This window comes from Rhinoderma darwinii, chromosome 4, assembly GCF_050947455.1.
Source record: "Rhinoderma darwinii isolate aRhiDar2 chromosome 4, aRhiDar2.hap1, whole genome shotgun sequence".
NCBI lineage: Eukaryota > Metazoa > Chordata > Amphibia > Anura > Rhinodermatidae > Rhinoderma > Rhinoderma darwinii.
Window position 1 is genome coordinate 191,124,746 of NC_134690.1, and position 20,882 is coordinate 191,145,627.

Consider the following 20,882-nt stretch of genomic DNA (forward strand, 5'->3'; position numbering starts at 1 on the left):
ATTCCACTGCAGACTGTCCGCAGCGGAATTCCACAGCAATTCCGCCACGTCTGGCCGTGCCGTTAGGGTATGTTCACACGGCCTATTTTCACCATTTTTCGGGCCGTAAACGCCCTGAAAATATGGCTGAAAATACAGAGGCTGAATGCCTCCAAACATCTGCCCATTGATGTCAATGAGAAAAACTGTGTTTCGTTCCGACAGGGCGTTGTTTTTTTTACGCCGCTGTTTGAAAAAACATCGCGTAAAATTACGCCCCGTCAGAAGTGCATGTCACTTCTTCAGCCGTTTTTGGAGCCATTTTTCATTGGGTCAATAGAAAAACAGCCCCAAAAATGTTCGTAAAAAACGCATCAAAAAATGCTTGATGCATAAAAAGCGGCTGAAAATCAGAGGCTGTTTTTCCTCCAAAACAGCTTTGTATTTTATGGACGTTTTTTGTTTGCCGTGTAAACCTACCCCTAAGTTGAAGTGTGCTGGAGTATAATGCGCTACGTTTATTAAAAGGTGGGCACCTCCAAATAAAGTTAGCGCATCTTTATCTGTCTGTGTGTCTGACATTGAAATCTACACCTGCTATGACTAGCATAGATTTGAATCATAATTTCCGCCAATTTCTGATGTAATTGATGATAAATCTGTCCCCCTAAACCACGCCCACTTTACTTGACACTTTTGAAAAGTGGTGAGTGGTATGGAAAGTCGCAAATTCTAGCACAAATATGGAGTACACCATAATTTTGCAACTTTTCAACACCATAAAAGTGGCGTAAAGTCTTTGATAAATTCTTTCCTATATGTCTCAGCATGTTTGTGGTCTGGAGACTCATTTCAGGACAGTGACTCAAAGCATTGAGCCCCTCCGCAGTTCTTGGAGCTGTGCAAGGGGCGAGTGCAAAATTAGATGGACTGAACGCTAAGCTGAATAATAAGGGTATGTTCACACGCAAACTCAAAAACGTCTGAAAATACCGAGCTGTTTTCAAGGGAAAACAGCTCCTGATTTTCAGATGTTTTTTGAGCAACTCTAGTTTTTCGCGGCGTATTATACGGCCGTTTCTTGGAGCTATTTTCAATAGACCCTATGAAAAACGGCTCCAAAAACGTACCAAGAAGTCCATTAACGCAGGCCGTTTTCCAAACGGCAGCGTAAAAAAACGGCACGTCAGAACAGAACGCCGTTTTTCCCATTGAAATCAAAGGGCAGATGTTTGGAGGCGTTCTGCTACCGATTTTCAGGCATTTACAGCCCGAAAAACACCTGAAAATAGGCCGTGTGAACATACCCTAATTGTAGCTGGGTGCACAGAGTCTGGCTAGAAGAAGTGACAGCGTCTCCATTAGCAGTGTATCTCTTTGGTGACTTTTACAGTGCCCAACCCAGATCATTAATGGGTATGTTAGTTCATAATATATATTAGCTCAAACATAGGCGTATCTAACTATAGCAAGAAGGAAAATCGATCCTAAGCACCACTGTTAGTAGTGATATATGGATATGGGTTCCATCTTCTCACTAGTGGTACAGTAAACAAGAAAAATTCATTGCTATTAGTTCACTCCATATCCCATCTTTTTTCCAGAGTAAATAACCCCAACTTTCATTATCTTTCTGGATACCTCTGTCCATTTATGACTTTAGTTGATAGCAGGGCTGTAGTGTCTTCTTTGTACACTCAGGCCCAAAACTCACAATATTCCATATGCGGTCTAACTATTGATTCATGAAACTGCATAAAGAGGTACCATAAGGAAACCATTCCATTAACCCATTATAGGAAAAACACCTCTAAAAGAAAATACTTTTACAAGCTTTAATGTTTCTATCCCTATGCAGTCATTTTGATAGTGAGCCCCCTGCTGTAGCCCTGGTAACTTTTTTCATTGTTATTCTACTTAATGGTTTCCATTGCAATTATACATAAATAAGGCATATAATACATTAAAGCATGCCCAGGAACCAAAGAAGGTACAAGCATGTGGCATCAAATATGTAAAAAATGATTAAATATGCTTTGGACTACTAAGAGATGTCTGCTCTTTGTTAAAAAACTAAGAATAATGACAAGGAAGAGCATTAGGAAGTTGTGAACAGCAAGTAGTCAAATAATGAGGAGTTTAATCAAGATTAAAAGATATTCATAGTTAGTTACTATCGAAGTTTGAGAAAGAATGTAATTGCATATGTGTCAATAGAAAAGAATAAAATAAGTAGCGCAAACTATAATTTTACATTGTGCATTGTATATATTCTAGAAAATTAACTTTAATACTTTAATGAGACATTTTAGTTCAAATGTATTGAATAAATGGATAAACCTATTTCAGAAAAAGCCATTTGAAATTTACTACCTACATATTATAAGTATTAATGTAATGTATTTTTTTTTCTATAACCACAGTTAAATACCTGTTCTGTTGTTATATAAAATAAAGATCAAGAGCTAAAGCAATATTACAGAGAATGTGAGAGAGCCCCAAAGGAAAAGGCTGGAAAAGTGGACACATGGATTCCGAGTAGTACTGAGATGTATAGATGGCACTGAGTATTATGATCAATTTCTGATTATAACACAATATTTTACAAAATGAGGCAGGGCCAGATTATAGGGAGGGCATATAGGGCACCAATCCTGGAGCACCAACCACCTTGTGGATCTAGGGGGCCTTTACCACCCAGCCTTTCTAACGACCGTTTGGCAATCCTATCCAGTCCAGAAGAGGTGTAGAGGTAGAGACGCATAAGTGGTGCTCTCGATTTTTAAGTTATATTTTTTTCTTTCGGTTTCTTTCGGGAATTAAATAGAGAAACACCTTTATATGTCTCTGTATAAAATTAAAGATATATAGATGGAGAGAGGGGTCCAATAGAGGGTTAAGCTAAGGTTGTATCGAGCCATAATATGGTCGTGTGCATGAACCCTAACACCTATATTTCACGTTTTCAGTTGAGGGTTTGAGTTCTGGTTATGTAATCCTTATGTCCCTTTAGTTTTTTAATGTTTTTTTCTTTAATTGTACATTTTTTTTTATATGTTATTGCTTTCCTCTCTATTGGGATGTATAATCTTGTATGTTACTGATATGTTGTGGGCTTAGGTACTGTCTGGTTTCTTAATTAAGATTGCTAAATGAAAAAAAAGCTTCAGGACAATCCAGCATGTGCTGTATATAGAAAGGAAATGGACTGACTTTATAGAGGCTTGGAAAAAAGATTAATCTCTCTGTTAACTCAACAGCTCTGTTGACAGTGTCTTGTTTTAAAGAGTGACTATTTACAGTATTTCCTGTACTATTTATATTCCTAATGATATGCAGCATAGTTGTCTCTCAGATCACTTTCGTAGTAATGTGGGCAGAAATTTGGAAGGTGTTTATGATAGTGAGAAGTTGCAAAGTATTTTTCCACAAACATTTAATATTTTATTCAGCTTTTAAAAATGCAACACAGCAAATATTTTCTAGTTAGATATCTATTTAGGTTCCATTTTCAGTGTATGATATTTCATGGACCAGTGAAAGAATCTGTTTTACACTGATGCTCTACTGTAATGTACTTTATGTCAGATGAATTAAGAAAGGCAGGGACAAAGCTAACCCCAAGTGTGAATGGGCCGGTCTGAATATAGGTCTGAATATAGATATAAAAATCACCTATCCTCTGTTGAATCACTCAGTACAAAGCTCCAAACTCCCTCTGGAAGTGACATCAGCACTGGAATTGTCCGTCGGGAATTTCATGAAATGGGTTTCCATAGTTGAACAGCTGCACAACAAGGCTACGATCACCATGCATAATGCCAAGTGTCCGCTGAAGCGGTGTAAAGCACCCACCACAGTACTCTGGAGCAGTCCAAACATGTTCAAACATTTCCCCATCTGGCAGACAATTTTAAGCTTCCAGCTTTGTGACAATTTTGGGGTGGGCCCTTTCCTGTTTCAACATGACTGTACCCCTGTGCACAAAGCAAGGTCCATAAATGCATGATTGGTTAAAAGAGGCTCTGTCACCACACTATAAGTGTTCTATATTGTACATGATGTGATCGGCGCTGTAATGTAGATTACAGCAGTGTTTTTTATTTAGAAAAACGATAATTTTTGATGGCGTTATGACCTATATTAGATTTATGCTAATGAGTTTCTCAATGGACAACTGGGCGTGTTTTACTATATGGCCAAGTGGGCGTTGTACAGAGGAGTCTATGACGCTGGCCAATCAGTGACCAATCAGCGTCATACACTACTCTCCATTCATGTACTCAGCACATAGCAATGTAGCTATATCGCTATGTGCAGCCACATACACACACTATAAAATTACTGCAGTGTCCTGACAATGAATATACATTACCTCCAGCCAGGACATGATGTGTATTCAGAATCTTGACCACTTCTGTAGAGTCTCTGTGATTTACAGCATAGCAGGCGTAGTCTCGCGAGATTACACTGTAAACTGTCATTTACAGCGAGATCTCACTGTTCTGTGCTGTAGTCTCACACAGACGCTACAGAAGTGGTCAGGATTCTGAATAAACGGAAACACCAGTAAGACTCAAAACAAAACTACTACAAGCAAAATCCACGCTCCAAAAGCCAAATGGCGCTACCTCCCTTCTGGACCCTACAGTGTGCCCAAACAGCAGTTTACTTCCACATATATGACATCGCCATACCCGGTAGAACCCTTTTAACAATTTTTGGGGTGTGTGTCTCTAGTGGCACAAGCTGGGCGCCACATATTGGCATATCTATGGAAAAAAAATCCCATTTTCACTCTGCAACATCGAGTGCACACCAATTTCTGCCAATCACCTGTGGGGTTAATATTCTCACTACACCCCTAGGTGAATACCTTGAGGGGTGTAGTTTCCAAAATGGGGTCACTTCTGGGGGGATCCACTGTTTTGGTCCCACAGGGACTTTGCAAATGCGACATAGCGCCCAGAAACCAATCCAGCAAAATCTGTACTCCAAAAGCCAAATGGCGCTCCTTCCTTTCTGAGCCCTACTCTGTGCCCAAACAGCAGTTTATGACCACATATGTGGTATTGCCGTACACAGGAGAAGTTGCTTTACAAGTGTTGGGGTGCTTTTTTTCATTTATTTGTTGAGAAAATTAAACATTTTCAGCTAAAACTACGTCTTATTGAAGAAAAAGGTTTTTTTTTTATTTTCACTGCCCAATTCTAAAAAAATCTATGAAACACCTGTGGGGTCAAAATGCTCACTACACCCCTAGATGAATTCAATTTTTTTTTGGGAGGCATTTCTGGCATATTTTTTTAGTTCTTTTTATACAGCGTTCACCACGCGTTATAAATTACATGTTATCTTTATTCTGCGGGTCAGTCCGATTCCGGTGATACCTAATTTATAGAACTTTTTTATGTTTTACAACTTTTTGCACAATAAAATAACTTTTGAAAAGAGAATGGTTTTTTTCTGTCGCCAAGTTGTGAGAGCCATAATGGTTTTAATTTCTTCGTCGACGGAGCTGTATGAGGGCTTGTTTTTAGCGAGACGAGTTATAGTTTTTATAGGTACCATTTTTGGGTACATGCGACTTTTTGATCACTTTTTATTTAAATTTTTGGAAGACAAAGTGACAAAAAAATAGCAATTATGTCAGTATTTTTTAGATTTTTTTTACGGCATTCACTGTGCGGAATAAATAACATAATATTTTTATAGTTAAGGTCGTTATGGTTGCAGCGATGCCAAATATGTATGGCTTTATTATTTTCTTCAATAATAAATGACTTGATAAGTGTAAAAGGGCGATTGTGTTTTGTGTTATTATTTGAAACTTTTATTGTATTTATTACAACTTTTATTTTCACTTTTTTTACACTTTTTTTGTACACTTTTCTTTAGTCCCACTAGGGGACTTGAAGGTCCAACTGTTTGTTTGATGTTCTAATACATTGCACTACCTATGTAGTGCAATGTATTAGAACTGTCAGTTGTTCACTGACAGCAAGCCGATCAGGCTCCGCCTCCGATGGTATCGGAAGCCTCTTGGGCCCCGCCGATGACGGGGCATAGGAGGATTCCGTTACTGGCAGACCAGGAGGTAAGTATTAGCCCTCCGATCGCCTTTGCAGCCACCGGCAACCCAGCGATCACGTTGCTGGGGTGCCGGTGGCTATAAACTCCTCACATGCTGCGATTCCTATTGAACGCAGCATGTGAGGGGTTAATCGGTCGGATCGGAGGCTAGCTCCGGTCCTGGCCGATACCTCATGGTGCCAGCTGTAACATACAGCTGTCACCCGGCGGTGATGTCGCTGGCTCAGCTCCTGAGCCAGCTCCATCCATCTGTTTCACGTACAGTTACGTGGAATTGTGGGAAAACACCATCTCCCATCACGTAAATGTACGTGAAATTGCGGGAAGGGGTTAACGCTGATTTTGATATGGAAACCGCATCGGAATCAGTGCCAAAAATGGGAGGGGGAGGCCTTTTATTTCCATAAAGGCTTTGAGCCGCTCACGGTACAAAAAAAAGCGGCATGCTCTTTCTTGGGAGGCAGAGAAAGTGTTTTTTGCAGTGGTTTTTTTCCCTGCGGCGCTCAATGGTCGCAGGCAAAGAACACAGCAAAAATCGTGGCAAGAAATTGCAGGCAGGTGAATATCTGCCTCAAAATTCATGAAGGAATTTTGAGGCAGATTGTTCTGCATGCAAAAATACTCTTTATGAACAGGGTCTTAAACTGGGTGAGGAACAGCCTAATTCTGCTACAAAGATGAGGGTGTGGTAGACTGCTTCTTGTCACAGGTCCGCCATGGCAAGACTGAGCAAAGCAAAAAGACACAATGTAGTTATACTGCATCAACAAGGTCTCTCCAAAGCAAAGATTTCTAACAGACAGGGGTTTCAAGATGTGCTGTTCAAGCTCTTTTGAAGAAGCAAAAAGAAACGGGCAACATTGAGGACCGTAGACGCAGTGGTTGGCCAAGGAAACTGTAGAGTGCAGTAGATTAAAGACACATCATGCTTACTTCCCTGCGATATCAGAACATGTCCAGCAGTACTATCAGCTCAGAACTAGAAGAAACTAGTGGGACCCAGGAACAGTCATCTACTGTTCAGAGAGAACTTTATGGAAAAATTGCGACCAAAAAGCCATATCTTCGACGGGGATACAAGGTCAAGCGACTCAACTATGCACAAAAACATAGGAACTGGGGTGGAGAAAAATGGCAGCAGGTGCTCCAGACTGATGAGTCAAAATGTCAAATATTTGGCTGTAACAGAAGACAGTTTGTTCATCGAAGGACTGGAGTGCGGTACAATAATGAGTGTCTGAAAGCAAAAGTCAGGCATGATGAAGTTTCTTTACAAGTTTGAAGCTGCATTTCCGCAAACGGACTTGGAGATATGATCAGAATTAATGGTATCCTTAATGCTGAGAAATACAGGCAGCTACTTATCCATCATGCAATACCAGCAAAGAGGTCATCTGATTGGCTTCAAATTTATTCTGCAGCAGGACAACGACCCCAAACACGCAGCCAATGTCATTAAGAACTATCGTCAGTGTGAAGAAGAAGAAGGAACCCTGGAAGTGATAATATGGCACCGATAGAGCCCTGATCCCAACATCATCGAGTCTGACTGGGATTACATGAAGAGACAGAATGATTTGAGGAAGCCTACATACGCAGAAGATCTGTGGTTAGTTCTTCAAGATTTTAGAGCAACCTCCTTGACGAGTTCCTTCAAAACCTGTGATTAAGTGTACTGAGAAGATTTGATGCTGTTTTGATGGAAAAGGGTGGTCACACCAAATATTCATTTGATTTAGATTTCTCTTCTCTTCATGGACTTTGCATTTTGTTAACTGTTAGACATAATCATCAACATTAAAGGAAAAAAAATGCTGGAAATAGATCACTCTGTGTAATGAATCTATATAATATATCAGTTTCATTTTTTTTATTGAATTTCTGAAATAAATGAACTTTTTGATGATATTCTAATTCATTGAAAATAACTAGTATACACATACACACACACACACACACACACACACACACACACACACACACACACACACATATATATATATATATATATATATATATATATATACACACACACACACGTGTGTGTGTGTGTGTGTGTGTATTTATTAATATGTGTGTGTGTGTGTGTGTGTGTGTGTGTGTGTGTGTGTGTGTGTGTGTGTGTGTGTGTTTTTTTATGCAGGATGTACCATTCTAAATTTATGTGTACAGTATAGCAGAATTTTTCACATGCACAGTGTAGGCATTACACTGGGTTCCTTCCCTATTCTTGCTGTCAAATTGACTGATACCTTGACGGGACCCCTGACTGAAGGGCAGAATGCAAGTTTAAACATAGCCTTGTGTATATAGTATATGGCGGCACTATTTATATATGCAAAATATGACAGTATTATATATAGGTGTGTGTGCAGTATATGGTGCCATTATTTATGTATACAGTATATGGTAGTGTTATGTATATGTAGTACAGTACATATTTAATATCAATTTAATCCAGTTCATATATATCTCATATTCAAAAGGTATACTCCAAAATTAAAATATATATGACATACAAAAAGCGGCCCAGTCTAAACCATTTAATAAAAAAAATTACATTTGTTTTATATATTTAAAACCAAAAATATAAACATGTATAAACATGAGGGATTATCCAAGAAGGCAAGGAATCCAAAACAAACAACCCTGTACAAAAAATAACTCCTAGAGTCTATAGCTAGAATCTTATCTATGTAGGTAGAAACAAACACCGGTAGACTAACTCATGTACCTGTTAATGTGCTGCATGGCACCTTAATTCCCTGCACAGTATTTATTAGGTTCATTGTAATTTTAGTCCATCGCCTATAGGGTTTTTTTCTATCCCAAATAGGTGTGCTATTCGAGCTACATAGATAAGTTTCAGGCTACAGACCCTGGGGACTATATTTTGCACAGGGTTTTTTGTTTTGCATTCAATGCTTTCTTGAATAATCCCTCATGTGCATGTACAATGTATTCGGATAGTCTTCGGACCCTTTCAATTTTTCACATTTTGTCATGTTGCGGCCTTGTGCTAACATTTTTTTAAAATAAGTTTTTCCCCATAATTCAGCAGTTTATACCCCATAATGACATCGTGAAAACAGAATGTTAATAATCTTTGTTAATTTATTGAAAAAGGAAAAACTAAAATCTTGCATTGACATTCAGACCCTTGACTCAGCACTCTTGGCACCATTAACAGCCTCCAGTCTTCTTGGGTATGTTGTCACAAGGTTTGCACACCTGGATTTCGGAATTTTCTGCCATTCTCCTGTGCAGATCCTCTCATGCTCTGTCAGGTTGGATGAGGACTGTCGGTGGACAGCCATTTTCAGGTCTCTCCAGAGATGTTCGATTGGGTTCAAGTCATGGATCTGGCTGGGCCACTCAAGGACATTCGCAGACTTGTCCCTAAGCCACCCCTGTGTTGTCTTGGCTGTGTGCTCAGGATCATTGTTTTGTTGGAAGGTGAACCTTTGGCAGAATCTTAGATCCAGAGCACTCTGGATCAGGTTTTCGTTAACAATATCTCTGTACTTTGCTATGTTCATCTTTCCCTCAACCCTGACCAGTCCCCCTGTCCCAGCCACTGAAAAACAACCCCACAGCAAGATACTGCTACCTCCATGCTTCACTGTAGGGATAGTATTGGACAGGTGATGAGCAATACCTGGTTTCCTCAAAGGCATGACGCTTAGAATTGAGGCAAAAAAGTTCAATCTTGATTTCATCAAACCACAGAATCTTGTTTCCCACACTCTGAGAGTCCTTTAGGTGCTTTTTGCAAACTCCAGGCGGACTTTCATGTGTCTTTTACTGAGGAGAAGCTTCTTTGTGGCCACTCTGCCATAAAGCCCAAACTGGTGGAGTGATGGTTAACCTTTTGGAAGTTTCTGCCATCTGCACACAGAATCTTTGGAGCTTAGCCAGAGTGACCATTGGGTTCTTGGTCACCTCTCTTACCAAGGCCCTTCTCCCCCGATTACTCAGTTTGGGGGGGGGGGGCGGCCAGCACTAGGAAGAGTCCTGTTTATTCTAAACTTCTTCCATTTCAGAATTATGGAGGTCACTGTGCTCTTGGAAACTTTTTTTGCACCCTTCTCCAGATATGTGCCTCCATATAATCCTGTCTCTGAGCTCTACAGGCAGTTCTTTCCTCCTCATGGCTTGGTTTTTCTCTAATATGCATGGTCAGCTGTGAGACCTTATATAGACATGGGTTTAACTTTCCAAATTATGTCCAATCAAATGAATTTACGACAGGTGGACTCCAATCAAGGCGTATAAACATTTCAAAGATGATCTACAGAAATGGGAGGCCCCAGAGCTAAATTTCAAGTGTCATTGCAAAGGGTCTGAATTCTTACTAGTACTAGACCTTCTCAATGAATTAGAATATCATCAAAAAGTTAATTTATTTCAGTAATTCAATTAAAAAAGTGAAACTCATATATTTTATAGATTCATTACACACAGAGTGATCTATTTCCAGCATTTTGTTCTATTAATGTTGATGATTATGGCTAACAGTTAATGAAAACCCAAAATTTTGTGTCTCAGAAAATGTGAATATTATATAAGCCCAATTTAAAAAAAGATTTTTAATACCGAAATGTTGGCCTACTGAAATGTATGTACAGTATATGCACTCAATACTTGGTCGGGCTCCTTTTGCATGAATTACTGCATCAATGCGGCGTGGCATGGAGACAATCAGCCTGTGGCACTGCTGAGTTGTTATAGAAGCCCAGGTTGCTTTGATAGCGGCCTTCAGCTCGTCTGCATTGTTGGGTCTGGTGTCTCATCTTCCTCTTGACAATACCCCATAGATTCTCTATGGGGTTTAGGTAGGAAAGTTTGATGGCCAATCAAGCACAGTGATACTGTGGTTATTAAACCAGGTATTGGTACTTTTGGCAGTGTGAGCAGGTGCCAAGTACTGCTGGAAAATGAAATCAGCATCTCCATAAAGCTTGTCAGTAGAGGGAAGCATGAAGTGCTCGAAAATTTTCTGCTAGACAGCTGCGTTGACTCTGGCCTTGATATTGTACTGTAACAAGATAATTTACATTTTGCAATATATTAATATGGTTCTCTGAGGATACATTGTGCCACCAATTGTACCAGGTGTGTGAAGCACATGTCTCTCTTGCTAACCATGCATGTCTGTACCATGGGCCACATTTAATTTCCTAAATGCATCTAAAATGAAAAAAATGAAGCAACTTTGTTATAGTCTTGGTTAAAGATCTACTAGCGTGTCTACTGCCACTATGCAGACAGGGTATGTTAACACAGGGTGGATATGCTGCATAAAAGCACACAGCGTATCCACCCTGGGCACCGCAAAGAATTCCTGCCATAAAACCATACCAATTTGTGGGGCAGTTTTTCAGCTGGATTGTCCGCCGCGGAAAACTACACATAAAAAAAGAGTTTCATACTTACGTAACCATGGCAACGAGTCCCTCTGCCATCCTGCAGCCCGGTCTCCTGGGATGACTTTTCATCCCATGTGACCGCTGAAGCCTGTGATTGTCTGCAGCGGTCACATGGGATGAAATGTCATCCCTGGAGGCCGGCCTGAATGAAGAAACACAAAATTCGGGTAAGTGTAAGATTTTTTTCTCGTGAGTTGCGTTTTTTGCGGCAGAATCGCAGCTTTTCCACCACAAAAACCGCAACATCTGCTCTTTGCTGCAGGTCTTACCTCCTCATTGAATTCAATGGGGAAAACCCACAACAAAGAAGAAGCAATTATGCAAATACAATTGATATGCTGTAGACTAAAAAACCACACCGCAGGTAAATTTCTGAGCATTTTTTTTCCGTTTATCATTCATGCAGGGTGTATGTGATATTTATTCAAATCTCATCCACTTTACTGATACTGTAATATGCTGCTGATTTTCCGCAACGAAGTCCATTGTGGAAAATCTGCAGTATTTGCTCTATGTGTGAACTTACCCTTACAGTTGCAAGAAAAGTAAGTGAACCCTTTGGAATTATATAGATTTCTGCATTGATTACTTTATAACATATGGTCTGATAGTTAACTAAGTCACAATTGCAGACAAACACAATTTAACTAAATTAATAACACACCATCAGTTGTACTGTTCATGTTTTTTATTCAGTATATATGAGCAAAAATACACAGTGCAGGGAGAAAAGGTAAGTAAACCTCTAAATTTAATTTTCTGTAGATCCCCTTGAGCAGCAATCACACCCACCAAATGTTTCCTGTAGCTGAAAATAAGATTTGTACAATGTTGTAGAAGAATTTTGGACCATTCCTCCCTGCAAATGTGTTTTAGTTCATCAATATTTCTGGGATGCCTGGCATACACAGACCTCTTCAGGTCATGCCACAACATCTTGATAAGGTTGAGCTCAGAACTCAGACATAATCATTGCAAATGCAAATTCCTTTCTTTTAGTCAACCATTCGTTAGTTGATTTACTTGGGTGCTTTGGGTCATTGTCTTGTTGCATCATGCAATGTCTCTTTAGCTTGAGGTCATGGACTGCTGTAAAATGTTTTGATACACCTTTGAATTAATTGTCCCCTCAATTATCACAAGGCATTTAGGCCCTGATGTCCCAGCAGCCCCAAAGCATGATGCTCCCTTCTCCATGCTTCACAGTTGGAATGAGGTTTTAGTGTTGGTGTCCTGTGTACTTTCCTGCAAACCCTACGTTGTGTATTTATACTTAAAAAGTTCCACTTTTGTTTCATCCTAGAAGGGTTCTTTCTCATCTCTTTCAGGATTGCCGTTGTGCTTTTGTGCCCACTCCTAGTGAGTGTAGTAACAGTACTGAATTTTCTCCATTTGTACACAATATATCCAGCTGTAGATTGATGTACACCCAGGTCTTTAGCAATACTTTTGCAGCCTTTTCCAGTTTTCTGCATCTCTATAACATGTCTTCTGAGGTATTTTTAAAGTTATTTGCCTCAAGGCATGGTTCACACTAACCAATTTTTTTTTAAGAACACATTTGTCAGTAACTAGGCTTTTAGTGCCTTTATTCAATAGGAAAAGCACCTGTGGAACCCACACTTCCAATCTAATCTCCTTAAATGAAACACAGTTTGCCAATTAGCTCTTGGAGAAGTCATTGACATAAAGGTTCATGTGCTTTTTCTCCCTGCACTGTGGATGTTTACTCAATATACTCAATAAAAGACATGAACAGTACAACTGCTGAGTGTTATCAGTTTAGTTCGATTGTGTTTGTCTAGAATTGTGACTTAAATAAAAATCAGACCTTATTTCCTCAGTAATCATTGCATAAATCCAGGTAATTTCATAGGGTTCACTTACTTTTTCTTGCAACTGTAAGGGCTTCCATGTAAACAGTCTACAAACCCTCTGTAATCTGTGAATGAGACAGATGTGAAACAGATGGGAGTGTTCTGAGTCTCTTTGTGATTCCCTGCCAGAGAGACCCGAGAAGTATAGAGGAAGTCTGAGTGGCTGGATGACCTGTCAGAAAGCTGCAGTTCCAATAACAGAACACAACTATAGCACAACATCTGAACATACAAAAGAAAAACTGTACACAGTTAACGGTCGTAAGGATTCAGGATCACAGTCAAGTTTTCATTTTTGTCTAGGGGTGAATCTGAATCTCTCTATCTGTTTGAGACTGCATACTGGATTTTTTCTATTACACATTTTAATATACAAGTACATATCAACAAAAACAATACACATTCCGTTGATTCTTACAGTTTGCAAATCTTCTTCACAGACAAGTGTTTTCCTCTGGACTTCCAGACGAATACTCAATAAATGCCCTTTTCCGTGTAAGACGAAGCACAAAAAAGGAGCGTTGGATTTTGTGGAAAACATTGACCTATACAGGTAGCCTACAGGTGGGAAATATTTAATTCTCATTGTAAATGAAAATTCAATAATATAATTAAATGTGATCATTTTAAAATATTCTCAATCTAATTTAAAAAAAATTTATATTTGTTTCTATTTGCCTATTTGTTTACTGTTGTATAATGTCCACTTTTTCCATATGCTCTGTTTGAATTGTCAATATGATTACTTAATGGGGTTCTCCAGGAAAATTCTTATGGCATGTTGACTCGATGTGCCATAAAAATCTGACCATGAGGTTCCAACCCCTAGGACCCCTACTTATACTGAGAACGGAGTTGCCAGGTCCTTGTTGCTGGCGGAGAAGCTTCTGTTAAAGATATGGAGCAGACAAGCGGGCTGTTTCAATATTGTTTACTGACTTTAACGGAGAGTGACATAATTCTGACTTACGGTATGTTAAAGCACCACTGAAAGGGCTGATTCAAACCTTGTGTATTTCATGTTAATATTAGCTCCGTATTTGGAGGGTCCCGAATACGGAGCTAATATTAGTCAATGGAGCTATTCACGCAGTGTAAATTTTAAAATGGCAATTTTTTTTATACACAGTCCACATTTCTAAATGTGCAGCATGTTCTTAAATCTTAAAGCCACATTATTTCTGTCAATGGAGCCTGTGTAGGATCTATGTTATGTCAATATTTGATCTGTGTTTGTTTTTGCAATACAACAGAAAAAGGTCAGTTGTAAATAAAGATGTAAGTTTGAATACGAAAACCACTGGGACACTTTAGAGCATACTAGCATGGCTAAATACAGTAAGCACATTTATGACACCACAGGGAATCGACTGGTACAATTGCCCAAAAAAAAATTCTGCTAGATTACAAAAGATTAGAGTAGGGCCTTTTGCAACCCTGTACAACTCAGATGATATATGAAGCCGTACAATGGTGAACCTAGCTCCTTTGCTGCATGAGGCGAACTATAGAAAGGCGACCCCCAAATCTAAACAAGGAACGCCAGCCAGACGTTCTGACTTTCTGCTGAGTTCAGCGGCCCAGCGCGTATGTCATGATGCAGGGACATTGTCGCGCTAAGCCACTGACGTCATCAGCGTGCTCTTGGACTGTTGTAGACCGCAGGTCTAAACCAAGCTGTGGCCTATGAGAGAAAATGGTGGTGCAGGGAGCCAACAACCCAGATCTTGCTGGCAAAGTGTAGCTTTGGGGTCAAGCACACAGCTATGGCCCAAGAGTAGAGGCCCATTTTGGGGTCACTGTGCAATCACTGAGTTTGCCCTCCCTAACACCACCCCTATAGAACTGCTATAGAAAACATCTTCCACCAGAGGAAAAAATGTTTCCCGATGGTGGAGTAAAAGAAAGCTTCACCTTGGCATGGGACTAGGTCCTCTGCCATGGGGAAACATTTTTCCCTCTGATGAATGACTTCTCAGTTGATAGGTAGCAGAGTTACATGAAGGGGAATTATTTTTCATTGACCTCTAGTTTCTATTGCGTTGCAGGGGAGAAGGAAAGTATAATTTTTTTTATTTTTCATACAAATTTTTTATTTTTTTGGTAGGTTCCAATGGACCGTTTGGACTATGTCATAGATTTATTGGACTACTTTGATGATCTACATTTTATTAATTCATTTTTTTAAATAAAGTGGTGAAAGCGGGTTGTGTGAGGGAGTTTTTACTTCAATTAAATAAATGTTTCTTAGGTCTCTGTGTTTTTTTAATACTTTATTACCACCAGTGTAATGCCCACTATCTGACAGCATCCATTACTAAGGCTGGGGCTTAGTGTTAACCAGATATCGGTGGGTACCAGGGTAATAATGGGGAGGTTAGTGCTAGCCTTTTTACTGGCTAACACGGAGCCCTGCCTTAGTAATGGACATTGCCAAACAGCGGCCAGTACGAAGACAGTAATGAAGTATAAAAAAGACATTAAAAACTATTTTTTAATTGAAATAAAAACTCCCCCACACAACACTCTGACCATTTTATTTAAAAAAAATGTAGATCATCGAAGTAATCCAACGAATCTATGACGTTGTCCAAAGGGACCAGCAGAACTTGCAAAACAAAAAACAAAACATAACCAGTATGAAAAATAAAAATACTTATACTCACCCACAGCAATCCTCTGTCTTCTCCCCTGCGCTGCAATAAGAAACTAGAGGTCAATGAACTGTAGTTTCTATTGTGGCATGCAGGACCTAGAGATCCGGCAGAAATATTATTAGTTATTAATAATTCTGGCGCATTTGGGAGGTTCCGTGCACCTGAAAATGCTAATGCAGGGACTAAAGTGAGAGGAGAGTCCCTGTATTAGCTATGTGACTGGGGGTAACTAGCAATCACATTGAAGTTTTAGGTAACGGTGGGGGGCGGGAGGAGGCGGCAATTCAAATTAATTGACGGGCGGTCCTGCATTCACAGCCGGCAGGGCCTGCCAATTCATTTTCATTGACAGACAACTCCTACGATGACTGCAGTGGCTGCCGCTCTTAGATAAAATGGTGCCTGTTTTCCACTAGAAGTGAGGGTCGCTGCGGGCCCCTGTCAACCGTGCATGCCACAGAGCATGCACAGTTCAAAGCTAGAACGGCTCCAGCAAAAGATAGGGTCGGTTCCCATCCCTACTTTCCTATGGCATGGGTGCGCCATATAGTACCTGTGTATGTGTCATGCAGAAACACATACACAGATGCTAATAAAGATGGCTGCCGCAACTTAATTAGTACACACATATGAATAAATACAGTTACACAAGGGAACATATTAAAATAGTTAGAAAAAATAGGCCCATAACTTAAAACACATTAAAAAAAAAATACCTTTCCTTTAAAGTGAAATTAAACTTTAAATAAACCTTTGACATGCCATAGTAAAATGTCAGAAGTTTTGATCATTGGGGGCCTGAGCACTTAGAACCCACCGACCGCTAAAATGAAAACGCAGAAGCACTCGGGTGAGCACTGTGCCGCTTCGTTTCTTATCGGCTTTCCTGTGTGTGTGTGTGTGTGTGTGTGTGTGTGTGTGTGTGTGTGTGTGTATATATATATATATATATATATATATATATATATATATATGCACCTGCGCGCACACACATACATACATTACTCACACTATGGCCTGATGCACACGACCGCACTGGTTTGTTGTGCATGCGTATGTCATTAGGATTCACAACAATTCACCAGTATTGGTGAATACGCAAATCCGGACGGTAAAATTATTTGTCTTGAGTTTTTGTGGTCCGGATTTGCAGCCCCCATACGGATCCGTCATAGGGCCATAGAAATTAATGGTTCCATAATTTATCCGCAAATATGCGGATAAATTGTGGCCGCAAAAGAACGGTCGTGTCTGTGAGGCCATACTGTACATACATATATAACACACACACTGAAATATATATACACACACTACACAAATATACACATACAGTACATGTATAAATTACACACTCACATATATATATTTAAAAAATATATACACATACACTATACACACACATACATACATACATACATACATACATACATTACACAAATGCACATTACACATACATTACACACTTCACACATACAGTACATACATACGGTACACACTACACATTACATTTACCTTTTGTGCAGGCTGCTGCCTATATGGATCTTCTCTTGGTGTGCAGGCAGACTCCAGAGAAAATCAGTAGAAGAGGTGGTGAGTCCATGGCAGGATTTCACCTCAGCCTTTTCATGCCGGCAGCAGTGCAGACACCCTGCTCTCCTCCCTCTCCTTCCTGACACTGAGCAGGACATCTTGCAGCTGCTGATAAGTGGAGGAAACCTCAGCCAGTAGCTCTGTAATGCCACCCCCTCTGAGACTCTGCAGGCTCAACTCGCCTCATGGTAGGTGCGGCCCTGAAGCCATAATACAGCCAAAGGATGAGGCCCAAAAGTGCTCCATATTTTTCATCTGTATTTAGCGCCGTATTTTAAGTGCATACAACCTAAAACTGTAAATGTTTAGAAATGACTAACAGACCTCTCAGTGATTAGTTTTAAATAACAGTGGTTATCATGTGTACCATTCAATGCTTATAAACTTTTTCTAAATAAAACATCTTAGTTCTTCAAACGTTATGTATACAAACTATAGTTTATATTATAAGAGAAATTTTATGAGTATTAAAAATGAATTTGTTTTCCAGGATGCGATTCTAATTGATGGTGAGAAGAAAGTTGTGGAGTTTACAGCTAAACAGGGTGGAGCCACCTTGCATTACACCTTCAAAAGTCGAGAGCTCCATAATCTTTTTGATCGTCAGTGGCACAAGCTTGGAATCTGCATCCAGCATAGTATTGTTTCACTTTATGTAGACTGCAAGTTAATTGAAAGAAGACAAACTTCAAAAAAAGACCCTATTGACTTTCAGGGCAGTACAATCATTGCAGGACATGCAACTGGTGACAAACCTGTCGATGTAAGTATCCAGTATACAAATATGTTCTAATATTGAATTAATAAATAATTCTTTAGCATTTAAGTTATCAAATAAAATTTGAATATTATGATTACAGGGGTTGTCCACTACCGGACAACTGATGACCTATCCACCAGATAGATCATCAGTAGATGATCAGTATATGATATGATCCAGCTGCCTCCGGGCACTGGATGTCCATGCCGGAAGCAGGTGGCTCCGGTTACGGAATATCGGCCGAGCTGCAGTTCTGCAGCGCGGCCGTTATGCAATGTACGGAGCCATCTGCTTCCGTCTCCGTACATTGCATACTGTAAAATGACATCCTTTGCCGGCAAGCAGCCGGAACAGCTCATCGGTGCAGGGTCCGGGTGTCAGACCCCCACGGATCATATACTGATGACCTATCCGGTACTGGACAACCCCTTTAAGTTGCAAATTAAATTAAAATTATAGCTTTAATAGCAAATTTATGGCAAAATAAGTAACTATGGACATTTATTATGATATTTAATTATTTCCTCAAAGTATTTTGCAATACTCTATCATGAGATGCCTATTCTAATTGTGTCTAAGTGTGGCCACCCAGGGGTTGTGATGTGAGTTGCAACCTATCAAGGGTTTTGTTAACATGTTGTGATATTTTATTGAATTTGTTTACTGAGAAATTTAAATTCAAGCAAAGGTAAGGGTGGACATATCTGTACATTTTTTCTCTCCATACTTGCTGAGTGGGCGGGCTCTACCTGGTATGATTTAACAGTGGTGCTCTGACCAATTAGATGTCTCCCACTTAATGCTCCCACTCATCTCTAACAGAATGAGTCTCGCAGACACAGAAACTGCAGCTGCCTAAGGTCAGGATCACACACACAGTTTTAATTCCGTTTTTGTGAAAGTTTTTGGCTTTGTTTTTTTGAGCCAAGGCCATAAGTGGATCCAAAAGGAGGGAAAGGTAGAAAAAAAAGACTGATGCATCTCCTTTCTTTTGTGTCTACTTCACTATTTGACGCAAAAAAACTGTGCCAAAAACTGCCTCAAAAACTGGCCTTAAGTTAGTTGTTAGTGTTGACTATTGGGCAGCTATTTTACAATCTTCAGGGTGTCTACTTTTAGGAAGTTTATGGGTTTGTGGGGTATTTTACTGTTTGGGGAATGTAATCTGTGTTTTAAATGTGTTAGCCATTTTAACAATTTAACTGCTAAAAACCCCACCTCTTATAATTTTGGTTGTTTGATGGATTTAATAACAAACTTGATTTTTTTCACGCATTTTGATACAAAGCTGCATGAGGGTGCTTGATTTCCAAGGTTTTGACTGTCAACGGTTCAATCACAGTTTGCCAGGTGCTTTAGCTGTAGTGATTATTATCATGCTTTTTTACATTTTGATGCTAAAGCTAATTTTGTGGCTCCTTAGTTTTGGTCTTTTTTTTGTGTGTGTATTGGCTCATTTTGACCTACACATACAGTGAAGGAAATAAGTATTTGATCCCTTGCTGATTTTGTAAGTTTGCCCACTGTCAAAGACATGAACAGTCTAGAATTTTTAGGCTAGGTTAATTTTACCAGTGAGAGATAGATTATATAAAAATAAAAAAACAGAAAATCACATAGTCAAAATTATATATATTTATTTGCATTGTGCACAGAGAAATAAGTATTTGATCGCCTACCAACCATTAAGAGTTCAGCCTCCTCCAGACCAGTTACACGCTCCAAATCAACTTGGTGCCTGCATTAAAGACAGCTGTCTTAAATGGTCACCTGTATAAAAGACTCCTGTCCACAGACTCAATTAATCAGTCTGACTCTAACCTCTACAACATGGGCAAGACCAAAGAGCTTTCTAAGGATGTCAGGGACAAGATCATAGACCTGCACAAGGCTGGAATGGGCTACAAAAGCATAAGTAAGACGCTGGGTGAGAAGGAGACAACTGTTGGTGCAATAGTAAGAAAATGGAAGACATACAAAATGACTGTCAATCGACATCAATCTGGGGCTCCATGCAAAATCTCACCTCGTTGGGTATCCTTGATCCTGAGGAAGGTGAGAGCTCAGCCGAAAACTACAGGGGGGGAACTTGTTAATGATCTCAAGGCAGCTGGAACCACAGTCACCAAGAAAACCACTGGTAACACATTACGCCATAATGGATTAAAATCCTGCAGTGCCCGCAAGGTCCCCCTGCTCAAGATGGCACATGTACAGGCCCGTCTGAAGTTTGCAAATGAACATCTGGATGATTCTGAGAGTGATTGGGAGAAGGTGCTGTGGTCAGATGAGACTAAAATTGAGCTCTTTGGCATTAACTCAACTCGCCGTGTTTGGAGGAAGAGAAATGCTGCCTATGACCCTAAGAACACCGTCCCCACTGTCAAGCATGGAGATGGAAACATTATGTTTTGGGGGTGTTTCTCTGCTAAGGGCACAGGACTACTTCACCGCATCAATGGGAGAATGGATGGAGCCATGTACCGTCAAATCCTGA

At 39.8% G+C, this 20,882-nt stretch overlaps 1 long non-coding RNA gene across 1 annotated transcript in view; it reads left to right on the plus strand.

Annotated features, from left to right (window-relative positions):
* The first annotated feature begins 13,824 nt into the window (after positions 1-13,824).
* Positions 13,825-20,882, plus strand: part of LOC142760972 (uncharacterized) — a 39,649-nt gene continuing 32,591 nt past the window's right edge. Inside the window, exons 1-2 of the long non-coding RNA XR_012883471.1 lie at positions 13,825-13,942; positions 18,116-18,388. This is a non-coding gene — a long non-coding RNA (uncharacterized LOC142760972). The remainder of the gene's footprint in view (positions 13,943-18,115; positions 18,389-20,882) is intronic.